This window comes from Cupressus sempervirens, chromosome 4 (assembly GCF_028749045.1).
Source record: "Cupressus sempervirens isolate cs-2001-9-10 chromosome 4, ASM2874904v1, whole genome shotgun sequence".
Lineage (NCBI taxonomy): Eukaryota > Viridiplantae > Streptophyta > Pinopsida > Cupressales > Cupressaceae > Cupressus > Cupressus sempervirens.
The window spans coordinates 504,612,098-504,627,526 of record NC_143121.1 but is presented as its reverse complement, the minus strand read 5'-3'; positions in this window follow the sequence as shown (position 1 = coordinate 504,627,526).

Here is a 15,429-nt window from a genome sequence, read left to right as displayed (position 1 = left end):
AGAGCTTTTTAGAAATGTAAACGGTTCATCAATCCGAGCTACAGTTCAAAAGTTATGCCTCGCAAAAGTTTGGCTACCATTTTTGGATTCTTCTAATTTTATGCTGACTTCTAATGCAACTTCTGGAGCCTTCTATTTTGGCAGTGGATGCCAACTGACACTTTCTAGAATTTATTCCTAATCCTTAACCCTTTGGGGTCTATTTAAGAACATTTCTGACATTGTAAAAAGGCAGTTCAGAGTGGAGTTTGAGAGAAGGTACTGGGAGAAGAAATTATCTCAAGATTTATACTATTGTAAGCACATATGACATGTTTTGGAGCCTATTTTCTTTGCACTAAGTGTATTGGCATATTTTCATAGTTAATAAAGTCTTTCCCTTTCCTATTGTGTCCATTCTATACTTGGGTTGTGTCTCCATTAGGTAGGAAAGAATGGAGTAAGAAAAAATCTAGTCTTGCTTGGGACCAAGGTCCTATATAAAATACAAATGTAAAAGGGGCATACCCTAGTATAGGTATTTATAAAATATTTTCTTCTAAAACTATACATTATTTGATTTGTTCCTTTTTACAATATATCTTATGCTTGAATCTTATGTTTATTGTGAGGTCAAGGAGGAACTTAGAATGCCAAACTCCTTGCATCAAATGAGCTACATTAGGAAAAAGAGCTTGCTAAAATCTGCATCATAAAACACAACTAGCTTCCATTTGGGTGTTAGTAGTTAGTGCCAAAAAAATATAATTAATGAATATGAATAAAGATTAAAAGATAACCAAGGGACTAGCCATAAAATCACAAGCATACATAGTGCCATGTTGAAGAAAAGTTAATCATAACGATGAGAAGATAGAGAGGAAAACCTATCACCATTGCATTTAAGGAACCGTGTAACTAGAGGGAAGGAAACAACAATAAAACCAAAAAGAAATGCAAAGCCAAGGCTACAAAATAAAAAAAGAGGAACAATAAAAACTGATGGGGCTAAAGAGTAGAATTAAAAACTAGAGAAAATGAAAGACACCACCATGTATTCCATGGTTTATTACTACCACTGTCTTCTGAATTAATTGTTACATTAAATGAACTTCATAAATAAAAGGGAACCTATATAGCACTCAAGCCCATTTCAAGGCACCTAAAACCTGCATGGAAGCATCAAAGAAAAGTGCTTGAAATGATGACACATGTCACCATCTTGGGTAGCTTAAGGACCTAGAGCCTACTAAAAGAAAAACTCCCAGAACAGTGACACATGTCACTATTCCAAACTCCAAAGATTACCAAGGGGAAAAAAACCCAAAAAGGTGACAAATGTCACCAATCCAGGGAACCTTGGAGCCAAAAGGCTTAAATAGGGGAAGCTTCTAGAAGGGTGATACACATCACCAATCTAGAAACTCCTCAAAGAATTGGTGATAAATGGGGAAAGACTCTTGGGAAGGTGACACATGTCACCAATCTAGCGGTCCTAGGGAAAGCATGCAACAATTAGGGAAAGGCCACTTGCACAATGGGACCCAAGTTAGAATGAGGCATAGAAGAAATATGAAGGATGAAAAAAGAAGAAATCAAAGATGGACAAGTGGAATATTTTAGAGCTTACCTACAAGTTTTGGATGTGAAATAAAAATGTGCGTCAAATGAAGTGGATTGTGCCTTATGGATGACCCTAATGTGATTGCAGAAAGCAATAGGGCCACTTGCACAGTGGGACCTGTATGTCAAAAGAACAAGAATAAAAGGCAGGTGACAAAAAAGAAGACAACACTAGGAGGAAAAGTGTCCTATTTTTGGGTCCTCCTTCCACTTTTTGGATACTTAGTTTCATAAAGCCCTGAAATGCATCAAATTATGACATGTAGCCTGTAATACTCTTGCATTAATTTGACTATTGAAACCAAATACCAAAGGTTTGAAATGAATTTGGACCATCGATGAAAGATTATTCAAAGGTTTAGGTTTAGTAGTAGACCAAATTTTAAAATAGAAGGCTAAAATATGCCAAAATTTAGGACACATGTCCTTTGATTAACATCCAACCATAGATTCAAAGGAATGATCGAAGGAAAATAATTAATTTTTGGCCAATTTGAGGGATGAGATATCTAAAAACTAGAAGCTTCCACAACATTGAAAAATATATTCTTTCTTCTTGATTAAGTTAGATAGCACTTTTCACTATTTAATGCGTGCTTTGTAGTGAATATACTGCAATCTAAGAAACCCAAAATGTAAAATGGGGATTGATGGAAGCAACCATGGGTAAAAAGGAAGGTTATGATAGATCCATGGGAATACCTTAAGATAGCCTAAGGGAGAGAAACCATGTACAATAAGAAGTGTAGACCTTTAATGCATGAAACATGCTAATGTTGGTGTTCATCCTATCTCTGAAGCTATACAAAAAACTAAAAACTTTGATAAGAAGCGATCATAAAAGACATAGAGCCAAGTATTTAAATACTCAGGATCGAAGGATCTAGAAGAGCTAAAAAAATGTTATGATTAAAATGTATTGTCGAATATGACCTTTCCCCACCAAGATTGGAACTTACTTTTAAGATTTCAAAAATGATTATTAATTAAACTCCTAGGGATATTTGATTACAATGCTCCAAGAATGATTGATAGAAATATACTAATGATGAAGGATCATGTTAGTTAAGGAGTTTATAGGGTTTGATATATTAATATATCCTCACCATCTTTTCCTTTATTTGCCAAATAATCTTCTTTTTGATTACCTTCTTTGAATATATGCTGAATTCTAGTTTCTTGTATAATATAATACAGTTTAAGAACTTCTTCTAATTTATAATTCAACACCCAATTTGGTGTCTTCCCTTTTCTTAAGGCATTGAGAACAATTTGGGAATCCCCTTCTATTATTAATTTCTTAATTCCTAGACTTATACTTAGTTGTAGTCCCTCTTGAAGGCTAAATTATTCATAATAATCCTTGTCAGCTTGGCTCTTTTAGTGATCCATTTTCTATAATCCATATTAATGATACATCCTATTCCTAATTTTTTGGGGTTCCCCCTTGATGCTCTATTGAAGTTCAATTTTGACCATCCTTTCGGTGGCAGATCCCATTTACAAATTTTCCTTGCTTCTTGATTGCTCTTGTTACATACTAATGATGAATTAATAAGATTTCTCTAGTTTCTTTTCATTTTACCTTCCCACTCTATGAAGGAACCTTCCTCTTTTATTGTTTTCTATAGGTAAATATTCATTACTTCTATAATACTTGCTTTCATTTTGTTAAGTAATGTTGCTATATTCATTTCCAATTCATAGAAAATCTTCCTATTCCTTTCTTTCTAGATTTCCCACATTAGAATAGATGGGATAATGTTCCAAAGTTTTTCATAAATATTAAATGAGCTACCATTAGGCCAACCTGTAATCAAATGGCTCTCTAGGCTTCCTAGTAGTGGTGATGTCCAACAAAGATTTTTTCAGAGCCATTACCAATATTCCTTTGTGTACAAACATTAAAATAATAAATGTTCTATTGACTCACTTTCTTCTTTACATAAATAACATCTCAAGGGTCCCTCAATACCTATTTTCCTAAGTCTATCTACTATTAATATCTTATTTTGAAGTGTTGCCCAAAGGAAAATTCTTGCTTTTGGTAGACAAGACGAGTCCCAACAAAGTTTAAGGGTCATATTAATTACTTCCCCTCTTTGTGATTGTATTATTAGATTATATCCCTTTCTAACACTGTATCTTCCATCTTTGAATGCTCCCCATATGAGCCTGTCTCTTCTATCTTTATGATTAACCTTTCTCTTTCAAAGAATATCCTCTAAAGTCTTCCTTTCTTAGGGTCCAATTCTATGTTTTCTAATGATTTCCAAACCCACTTGTCTTCTCCATTTTCTTTCAGAAGGTGTTTATAGTTGTTTATGTTTGTCCCACATGCACTAACCAATATATTTTTTACATTAGTTGGTATGCCTAAGCTATCAAGGGAGGGAAAACCATCCTTTGAATCCTCCCAAAAAAGGTTCTTCATCTCCCTTACCTATGTCCCACATGATATATTTACTAATTAGATGTCAACATTTTTCTATAAAATTCCAACTTTCTAATCCTTTTGGTAAATTACGCATTCTAAAGAGGGAAGTAGGATCTAATTCATTTAAGTACTTATTGTATATAATTTTTGCCCAATTTTGTTCCCATTCTCGATATATTTTCCATACCAATTTTTCTCCTAAACCTTCATTTTTCCAATTGAGATTTTTAATTCCTAAGCCACCAAGCTCCTTTGCAAATGTTTCCCTTTTTATTAGTGCCATTTTCTTTTCTTCTTTCAAATTATTCTAGAAAAAAATTCTAAGCTTTCCTTCTAGCTTTTTATTCACTTTTTTAGGGAGTGAGAGGCAAGATAATTGATATGTGGGAAGGGCTAAAAGTACTATTTTAATCTTTGTTACTTTGTTTGCTTTTGTTAAAATAATTCCTTTCCAACTTCAATTTTTCTTGTCTATTCTTTCTAGAGTATTGTTCCATCCTTTATTGTGTCCTGGTCATTTTCTAATTCTATACCTAGATATTTACATGGTAATTATCCTTTTCTCGTATTCCATAATGTTATAATATCTGGTTTTCCAGTCCAGACTTAGTGTTAGCAAAGAAAATCTCTGACTTATCTTCCTTTAGTTGTGATATTGCTATTAGGAGTTAACTGTGTGATTTTGAGTCAAATTAATTGACCCATGTTTCATGAGTAGTGATTCAATATGAATCCATCTCTCATGAGAATAAATGGAACACTTAACACTCATTGGATCTAGGTGATGCCCATAGGGGTGAAGCACTGGGACTTCCTAGGAGGTTACCTATCCTAGTACTACTCTAGCCTAAGCATGCTTAACCACAAAGTTTCCTCCATGGTTAAACCCTAAACTTGCAAATCCATTTGAAAAAATTTCACCAAGTGCTTTGCCTTATGAAAAATTCATTAGAAATCCCCTTAAGCTCATCAATTGATAAGTAGGAGATAAGTTCCACAACAAGTCAAATTGTGATATTGCTATCAGGATTTAACTGTGTGATTTTGAGTCAAACTCATTGACCCATGTTTTATGAATAGTGATTCAACATGAATCCATCTCTCATGATAATAAATGGAACACTTAGCACTCATTAGATCTAGGTGATGCTCATAGGGGTGAAGCACTGAGACTTCCTGGGAGGTCACCCATCCCAGTACTACTCTAGCATGTGTGTGCTTAACTACAGAGTTTCCTCCATGGTTAAACCCAAAAATTGCAACCCCATTTGCAAAACCTTCACCAAGTGTTGTGCCTTATGAACCATTCATTAGAAAGCCCCTTAATCTCATCAATTAATAAGTAGGAATAATTTCCACAACAAGTCAAATTGAGATATTGCTATTAGGATTTAATTGTGTGATTTTGAGTCAAACTCATTGAACCATGTTTCATGAGTAGTGATTCAATAGGCTTAAGGGGCTTTCTAAAAAATGGTTCATATGACACAATACTTGGTGAAGGTTTTGCAAATATGATTACAAGTTTTGGGTTTGACCATGGAGGAAACTTTTTAGTTAAGCATGCTTAAGCTAGAGTAGTACTGGGATGGGTGACCTCCCGGGAAGTCTTGGTGCTTCACCCCTATGAGCATCACTTAGATCCAATGAGTGCTAAGTGTTCCATTTATTCTCATGAGATATGGATTCATGTTGAATCATTACTCATGAAACATGGGTCAATGAGTTTGACTCAAAATCACACAATTAAATCCTAATAGCAATATCATAATTTGACTTGCTGTGGAAATTATCTCCTACTTATCTTCCTTTAGTTTTGGACCAGATGCTATCATGTACCTATGAATAATAGTTTTGAAGTTTTGGGCTTCTTCAGTAGAGCTATCTCTTGGCAGAATTGTATTATCAACAAATTTATGATGAGTGATGTTTAGAATGTTATTAGTGACTATAATGCCTTTGATTATACCTTCTATCTATTCTCTTTTAATTGACCTCCCAAAAGCTTCTGCCATAATAATGAACAAGAATGGTGACAAAGGATCTCTTTGTCTAATGCCACTTGAGATAATGAAGTATCCTTCTTGGGTTCCATTGATGAGGAGTGATATTTTAGGAGTTGATATATAATTTCAAATAAAGTTAATCCATTGGTGAGAGAAACTGAAGGCTTCTAATGTTTACATAGGAACCTCCAATCCACCATATCATATGCTTTATGCATGTCTAATTTCATAAATATACTTGCCTCTTTATTATTTGTTGCAAAATGTATCATTTCTTGAATAATGATTATGCCATCTAAAATGGATCTTTTAGGTACAAAACCTATTTGTTCTTTTGATATGAGTTTAGGCAATATAATTTTAAGCCATCTAGTTAATGCCTTTGAGAGGATTTTTATATATCATGTTATAGAGAGCTATAGGTCTATAATCACCCAAAACTTCTGATTCTGCTTTTTTGGGTATGAGAGTTAAGAAGGTATGGTTGATATCTATTAGTATTGAACCACCATTTTTAGAGGCTTTGATAGATTTCCATAAATCTAACCCAATAATATCCTAACATTTTTTTATAGAAGAAAGCATGAAAGCCATCTAGCCTTTGTGATTTATCAGGATTTAGACTGAAAAGAGCAGCATTGACCTCTTATAAGGTTAGAGGTTTGTGGAGAAATGTGTTATCTTCTTTAGTTACCAATTTTGGTATAGACTAACATCTTATTTTGAGCAGATCCATTAGAGATGTCATAATTGTTTAAGATGTTTTTGAAACAATCTATGAATACTTCTACTATATTTGTGGGATTTTAGATAATGTTACCTTCTAGATTTTTAATCTTTGTAATTTTGCTTCTATCTCTATTAATAATAGTGCTGTTATGGAAATTTTTTGTATTATGATCCCCTTCTACTAACCACGCTTCTCTTGATTTTTGTTCCAAAAGATCTCTTCTTTTGCCAATATTTCCTCCTATTTTGAAAGTAATTCTTTTTCTTTTAGGTATTCCTCAGTATCCATTTCCTTTTTTATCACTTCATTTTTTAGTGTTTTTAGGTTTTTTCATTATCTAATATTTCTTTAAATATATTATTAAAGTGTGTTTTGTTTCATTTGAGTATATGTTCTTTAATCATTTTCATTTTTGACACAAAGCAATATATTTTTGACCCTTCAAATTTTCCTTGGGACTACCATAGTTTAATGTGTTTCATGAAACTGTTGTCAAGAAATCACATTTTCTCATATTTAAAAGGATTGCTTAAGAGTTTTTTGGTTCAATTAATTCCAACCTTATTGGATAATGATCTAATCCTACTATTGGTAAGATTTTTTATTGTAGTTCGATATCTATGTCTCTTAATTCTCCTTTGAAGAAAAATCTATCCAATTTTTTTTACTATATAGGTAAAAAAATTCCTTCTATTATTCCATGCATATATTCTATTATTAGTCGATGTATCTAATAAATTATTTTGTTTTGACCACCTCTTGAAGTCTATAGAAGCGTGCGAGATGTGTTACATCCCACCATATTTTTCTTCCAGATTTAAAATAACATTAAAATCTCCTCCTATTAATATGTATTCAGTATGATGATTTCTAATTAACATGCTTATTTCTTCCCATAAGTGCTTCTTTTCTGTAGTCTGTGTTGGTTCATATAAATTTATTAGGGTAATTTGGAGATTATTCCTGATACTCTTGCTCTTATATGCCATCCAATTATGGTTCGAAGTTATTGTATCTAAGGTTATCTTCCTAGGATTCCATATCATGCCTAACCCTCCTGAGGCTCTTCCTTATTCTTGCAATATTGTATTCTAGCTACCCATATTCCTTTCTTATTTAATAGCTTCTTCTTTATTTAGTTTATTTTCTTATATTAATATGATATCAGATTTAAATAGAGATATATTTACTTTAATAAGTAGTTTTTGCTAGGTGCATTTAGGCCCCTAGCATTCCAAGTTGTTATCCTCATATTGTTCTAGGAAGGTTCTTCCCCTTCCCTACTTTTAGAATTTGAACTATCTTTTGCTACTCTTTAGCCTAGCTATCTACCTCTCTTAATACTTTAAGTGATTTCCTCCCTCATTTTGACTTTTACTTTCTGCATTTTGGCATTTTTATTCCTTCCTAGTTTATTGATATGCCCTGGTGTTCTATATTCTCCTAAGAATTTTTGATGCTTTTTGTTTGGTTTTATCCTTCCTCATTCTCTTTTTCTCCTTCTTGTTCTTTGATAAGTTGTTCTTCTAGATGTTTCATATTGTTCAGTATTTTTCTCAATCTATGTGCTCTCTTCATCTACTTTTTCACATACATTCCTCTATTCTATTTCCATTAGAATTCCATATTCTTCCCAATTCTTTCATATACCTTTCTCATGATGTTTTGCTAAATTTTGACAATTGCTCTACCCTGGAGTTCTTAATATTATATCTTTTCTTGCTGAGATAGTATCTATTACACTGTTTGTGTGTTCTTTTGACTCCTTTGTTTCTATGTTGGTTTGAAATTCAAAAGGGTCTAATCTATTTGTTAGAGTTTCCTAGAATTTGTAACTCCATTTTTTTGGCTTTTTTCCTTATGGTGGTATTGCTCCATTGTGTTGAAGATGCTAGAAGAACTAATCCTTCTGTATTCTATTCTTTACTAACTGCTATATTTGATTCTCAATTATTTTCTCTATTTTCTTGTGAAGTTGTTATTGTTCTAGATATCACTCTATGCAGTATTAGGGTACTCATATCCATCTATCTAAAGACATCTGTGTTGAAAAGCCAAGAATTTTCTCTGTCATCAATATCTTGTATCTTTGTTTGCTCCTATTCAAGATCCTTTGTATTTTTATTCTAAACTATCTTGATTGCTTTTTCCTGATTTTGATCCTTTTTAGGCTATTGCTTTTCCTTTTCTATGCTTTTTTTGAAGGTTTTTTCCTGATCCTTTGTAGTCTTTGAGATAGATTTTTCTTTTCTTGTATTTTTCTAATCTTCTTTTAGTTTTAGGATCTCTATCTAATCTATGTCATCATTGATTTTGAGTGTGATTTCTTCATTGAGTTGTTTAATGCTTCTAATATTCTACTCTATTTCTTTCATTTCTACTTCTGGTTGTTCCAAGTCTTCTTTTAACCTTGCTACTTTTCCACTTAATGAATTGAGGAGTTTGATTCCTTCTCTATATCTCCTTTGTGTAATTTGATTGATGTCTTCTTCTTCTAAATTTTTTGATTCCTTCTCAATGCTTCATAGTATGCTCTATATGATCTTAGGTTCTGTTATCTCACTTTCTTCAAACTCCTTGTTGTTACTTACTATTAAACTATCTATTTTGTTCTATTTACTGATCTCTCCTCTATTGTTGTCCTTTTCTTTTAAGATCAACTTTGGTTGCTATTTTTCTCTTTTATTATCCAATCTAATTTCTTTAAAGTCTGAGCTATTTGTTTCCATCATCCCTTCCTTAAGATATTTTGTAGATCTAATTTTCCCTAGATTTTTGGTAAAGTTGATATAATATAATGACCTATTTGTGATAAATTTAATTTGATCTTGATCATGGAGTTCAAATTTTAAGTTTACTAAGAGTTTTACTATTGTGGATTTGGAGAGATGTGATTCATAATATTTAATTCCACTATTTGGATAAAGATATTGATGTCACATAATTCAATTGGAATATTATTTAAAGATACCCATATAGGTAGATTAAGCGAATTCACCATTATTTCATTAAAGTTGGGTTTCCATTTCAAAAAATTTAGACTATAACCATTTATGAGTTTAAGGGCATTTTTAAGAAAAAAAGACCTAAGATTTAAATCTAAGAAATGTAGATACACTAAAAAATCTAAAAGGAAAGAGAGACTTACTTGTCTAGAATCCATAGATTTGAATCATTTCACCATTTTGGATCTTTCTAATTTCAGTCCTATACATACAATGTACATACCATTTCTTACACACTTGAAACATTTATCTTCACTATTTTTTGTTGCTAATAATGATTGTGGTGTCCACCTTTATTTCTCTTTTTTGGTTTAAGTGTAGTTGTATTAAGTCTAGTTTATAATGAAATTGTCCAAATTGAAAGTGGGGTTGATAAGATGAAGTCAATTTGTCCGCAACGATAAATTTTGATAAGATTTTTGTATGGAAACCTAGGTGAGGATTTATAGGAATGCTATTAGCTTCTAAAACTTTAAATGGTTTAGAATATGTCATGACATTAGAGCAATTTAGGGTTTGTCTATCCTTTAGATGCAATGCTAGATTTGGTGTTGTTTTCTTTCTTAGAGGGTGATTTGTTTGTTGAAGTACACTTCAATTGAGATATCCTTACATACCTGGTCTTCTCAAAGAAGAAAATTCATTTTCTCTGTCTATCTCCTTCACCATTATTTTGTAAAATTCTTCCTTGATTGCCCTTGTTTTTATTTTTCTTTTTTTGAGACTCCCTTCATGCATGAACTTGCTTTCCTCCTTCATCTTCAACAATGTTTCTTTCATTATTTATAGATTTGAGCATTTGAGGATTATGGTTCTGAGTTGTTTCCCTACAAGTCTTTTGGTAGTGTTCTATTATTTCTTTGATTCATTCTTTATGCTACTTGACTAAAATATTGAACTAGTTTTTGAGGGAGAGTTGTTCTGACTTAAATTTCTTCATAATGTTCACTAGATTTGAATCATGACCTAGTTTTCTTTGCACACATAGTCTTTTATAATTAGGGATACTTTTATTACAATTTCTTAAGAACTTCCTGCTATTCACTATTTTTTCTTTGTCTGTCATATTTACAATTCTTTTATTATTATTATTATGATTATTGTATTTATACAAATTATAATTTATAAAATTATTAAAAATATTTAAAAAAATATTAATACATGATATACAATTCAAATCAATTAATACATATAATGTACATCATTTGATCTAAATTATTAATATTGAATTAATAGATCAAGTCATCACTCATCTAATTAAAGTACACCTCTAGATATTGTAATTAGAGTATACTCCACAATAAAAGGATGTCCTTCCCTATAGGGAAAAGCTATCTTCCATTAGAGATGAGATGATGTATATGATTGACCTTGCTCAATCACAAAATCCCAAGGATGACCCTAACATTAATATTTTTTAAGCCTCTTTGTCCTACAATATTACTAGCTCTAATAGATAGAGACAAGTTAATATGGACATTTCAATAGCCAATGCCAAATCCATGTTCCCTTTGTGCATGTTGAAGAAAATAGTTAGAGGATATTAGGTTACTAGGTGTGAGGATATAGTTGTCCCACCATTTATATACCCTAAATGGTTGGTGAAACATCATATGTGGTTACAAAAGGATGAGTTACCATAATATTTCTATAAAAAATAATTTTCATAATTTCATTTACATTATGATGTTGACTGTACCATGTTGGGCAAGGTAAGAAGATGTTTCTAAATAAGTTTAGGTGGCCAAATGTACCACAACCCCCTAGTAAGAGGGCATTAATGGGTCCAAACTCTTTGGTTCTTCCTAAAGGTTTGGAAATTGTCACTCACGTAGGGGATTATGCAACTAGGGTTGCTTATCTTGGCATGTATTATAGTATTTCCACCAGTATGACTTAGGTTCATGAGAGGTTGCCTAATAGCTTAATTTGTCTTAGGAGTCTCACCACTTTTTGGTGAGCTCACAACCTCAATAGACTTGGCCTCTTTAGCCTCATCACGTTTCTTTGTCCACTTCTTATAGAAGTCATGTATGGCTTCTTCTGTGTTCATAATCTTACTCTTTTATTTTCTATTAGGGTATTGGTTATTGGACCTGCCTTTTGATCTACAATCTCTAGCAAGATGCCCAATTTTTTTTGCATTTATAACAGGTCATACCTATACCTCTCAAAGTTCCAAAAATGCTTCTCTAACTTGTTCCTAACTTGTAATATGCTGAGATATGTCCTTTAATTTTACAGGTTCAGTATAACTATATGGTGAACCCATCTCTCCTAGTGAGACTTGTTGGCCTAGGGGATAACTAATTTGGATCTATCGTCTATAGCCTTTTGTTTATATTTGTTACAATAGTAACAATGTTTGTCCATACTTTTCTCACTAAAGTGAGATCTACATTCTCTTGCAATAGTCAACTAAGCAACACTCAATAGATTGTATTTTAGTCCTTGCACCCAATATGGATCATCACATCTGATTATTTCATTCAACATCAATGAACATCTACCTTTTACTAGACATTGAATATCATTCCCTAATTTAACAATTCCACCATCATTCTTACTAATATAAGAAATAAGAGCTTTATCATCCTCATACCTTTCCTCATTAGGGTCTTCTTTCACAACAACATACACCACTTCTACTCCATCTTTGTCATCTTCAGTATCTAAGTCGGTGTGCCCTTCCTCAACAATGTAGTATGATTTCTTCCCTTCATCCTTGTAGTCTTTTTTATTCTATACTTATGATCCTTCTTATCATTTATGTCACTCCTTCTCTTGTTAGGACATCTACCAATGATATGACCTGCTTCATTACATTTGAAACATATTGGAGGTGATTTATCTTTACCTCTTGGTAATCTTCTTCCAAGGAATGCATCAATGTCATCCATATCTAATTTTGATTCAGATTCATTTTCATCATTACCACTCCTATATTTTTTTCAAATACCAATGGTTAGTGAGGTCTTGAAAACATTCCAAAGTGTAAGAACACTAGTATAAAAATTACTTAATTCAAATGTAGTCAAATGACCAACTAAACCATTAAGAGTAAGAACATTACCAAGCATAGCTTTGACTTCTTGAATTGCAAAAACTTTAATAGTATAGATAGATAAGAGAGATATGAGAACCTTACTTACAAATTTGGTATCACTAACCACTCCTCTAGAAACTTTGATTATACTGACTCATACTTTCTACTTTTTCTCTCAATACATTCTCATCTCCACCATGCACAAGTGCCAAGTTATCCCATATTTATGTATAATTAGTACAATTCTTGATATCATCAAACTCAACATCATTTAGGGAAAACACAATCTCAATCATTAGACTATTATGCTCTTTCTTTTATGCCATGATTCCATAGTCATAGGAGGGGTAGGAGCAAAATATGCATGTTCTAGCTAATGTAGGGCATTGTCTCTAATTCTAGATAAATATAACCTAATCTTATTTTTCCATGAGAATAATTTCTTCTTGTTTAGCTACAATGCCTCTCTCTTATAAATTTCCAAATCTTTAGCTCAAGTTCCATCAAAACTCTTTCTTCAGGCACTCAACTTTGATACTAGTTGTTACATAACTAAGAGGGGGTAGGGGGGTGTGTGGGTGGTGAACCAATTATAACCATATATGCTAAAGGACTTTACAATAATAGTACCAATTCAAACCTGATAAATCTTTACAACAATAACTCGGTAACCACATTCAAATTCTCAAATTTAAATTATATCAACTTTACTTCAAACTTTTATCTCACTATTCCTTACTTATACTGAGTATCAAAAAAATAATTTAGGTTATACCAAGTTCTGACATTAAACAAATATAATGAAAATAAACTTTACAACACATTAAAATTCACACATATTAACATAGATATTTAACATGGAAACCCTATAAAGGGAAAAACCACCTAGGAACTGGTAACCCAAAAATTGCACCCTTTTGGAGTGAGCTCTGCTAGGAGCCAACCTTGTTAAGGGATTGCATGCACATTTTTAGTGTCACCTAGTTAGAGGATTTTAACCAAAGATCATCTAGAACTTATCACTCCTTGTCATTACTAAAGAGTGACTTACTCTAAAGGACTTACAAACACCAATAATCAATGTTACCATACAAGATTTTAAAGACTTGTTAGGTCCACTTGGTAAATGGATTTTATTTTATATAATGATAAGATAGTAATAGTCAAATTATTTGCTAGGTTTAAACCTTTCTTGAAAGCAATAGTTAAATGATCCATTAGGTTTAGCACTATCTTACTTATTTAGATCTCCACTTCACTCAATTTCTTCCTGAAGATCTCTTTACTGGCTTATTCACACTCTTTCACTATCAATTCTTACTTCCTCTACTTGACCTTATCACTTATATTATGCTTGGTTCACCTTGTTCTTCTTCCTTCTTCTTCAACTTTAATAGTTCACACAGTCACCTTTCTATTACCAACCAAAGAAAGTCTCAATCATTTCCTTAAAAAGATAACTTATGCCATCTAGATCCTTCCAATTTTTGTTGTTTAATCATGATCATGGATCTCATAGTCACTTGGAAAAGTAGAACCTCCTTGAACTTTGTACTCATCTTTATTTTGTTAAATCTCCTTCATCATATATTCATTACATTTTTCCAATTGTAGATCTCATAACTTTGACTTTATCCTTTGAACTTCTCAAACATTCTTAATTTTCATAAAAATTCAGCCTTAAATAATGTTTTCTTTTTTTCTTCACTCAGTGAATATTGAAAATTTACCTAGAGAATAGATCACTCAGTTAACACTCAAATTACTCGCTTAACATTGAACTTCAACTTTACTTTTCCAAGCACTTGGTGATGATTGTAATCACTTGGTTGATACTATATCTTCTTCTTTCACCTAGTTTCTTGGTGTAGCTTGTGTAGGTTTATGAATACATGAACTTCAACACTTAATCACATGATTGAAAACTAATCAATTCAATATTATATTATCCTACTTTGACCCATTTAAATACTCATTGAATGCCAATAGATATAAACTCTTTCATCATCATAATTTCTTGAAATCCTCTTTATCAATCAAATGATCTAGTACTCTATTGAATTAGTCTAACCAAGGTTTGACATACAATAGAAAAATTATTAATTGGGGCTAACAATATACTAGCCTTTTATTGTAGATAAAGTGATGCCCAATTAGAGGCTACAATTATTATTTGTGAGAATACATCTAGTTATGAAATTTAGCAACCTATTAGGATTAAAAAATCCTTTCAAAGCTATCTTGTTAAAGGATTTATAACAATCCTTCTAGGAGTTATCTATCTAGAGGATTTACAATATGATTGCTAGTGAAGCATGCTTGGTTAAAAGACAAAAATGATTACAATGGTAAGAAATTAATCAAAATTGTTGATCTAGATAAATGACATACCTTTCCTAGTATATCTCTAGTGCATTTCTTGAATATCATTTAATCTTCACTTGTTCTTTATGGATTCATCTATGATTGATTTTGTGTCACCTTTCTTCCTTTCTACCCAACTTTGTCTTTAGTCACCATTTTGGTGTATTTTAGGTCTTCCCAATTTTAAGCTCCTAAGTGAATGGTAATCCAATGAAAAATATGTCAATTAAAGTCTAGAT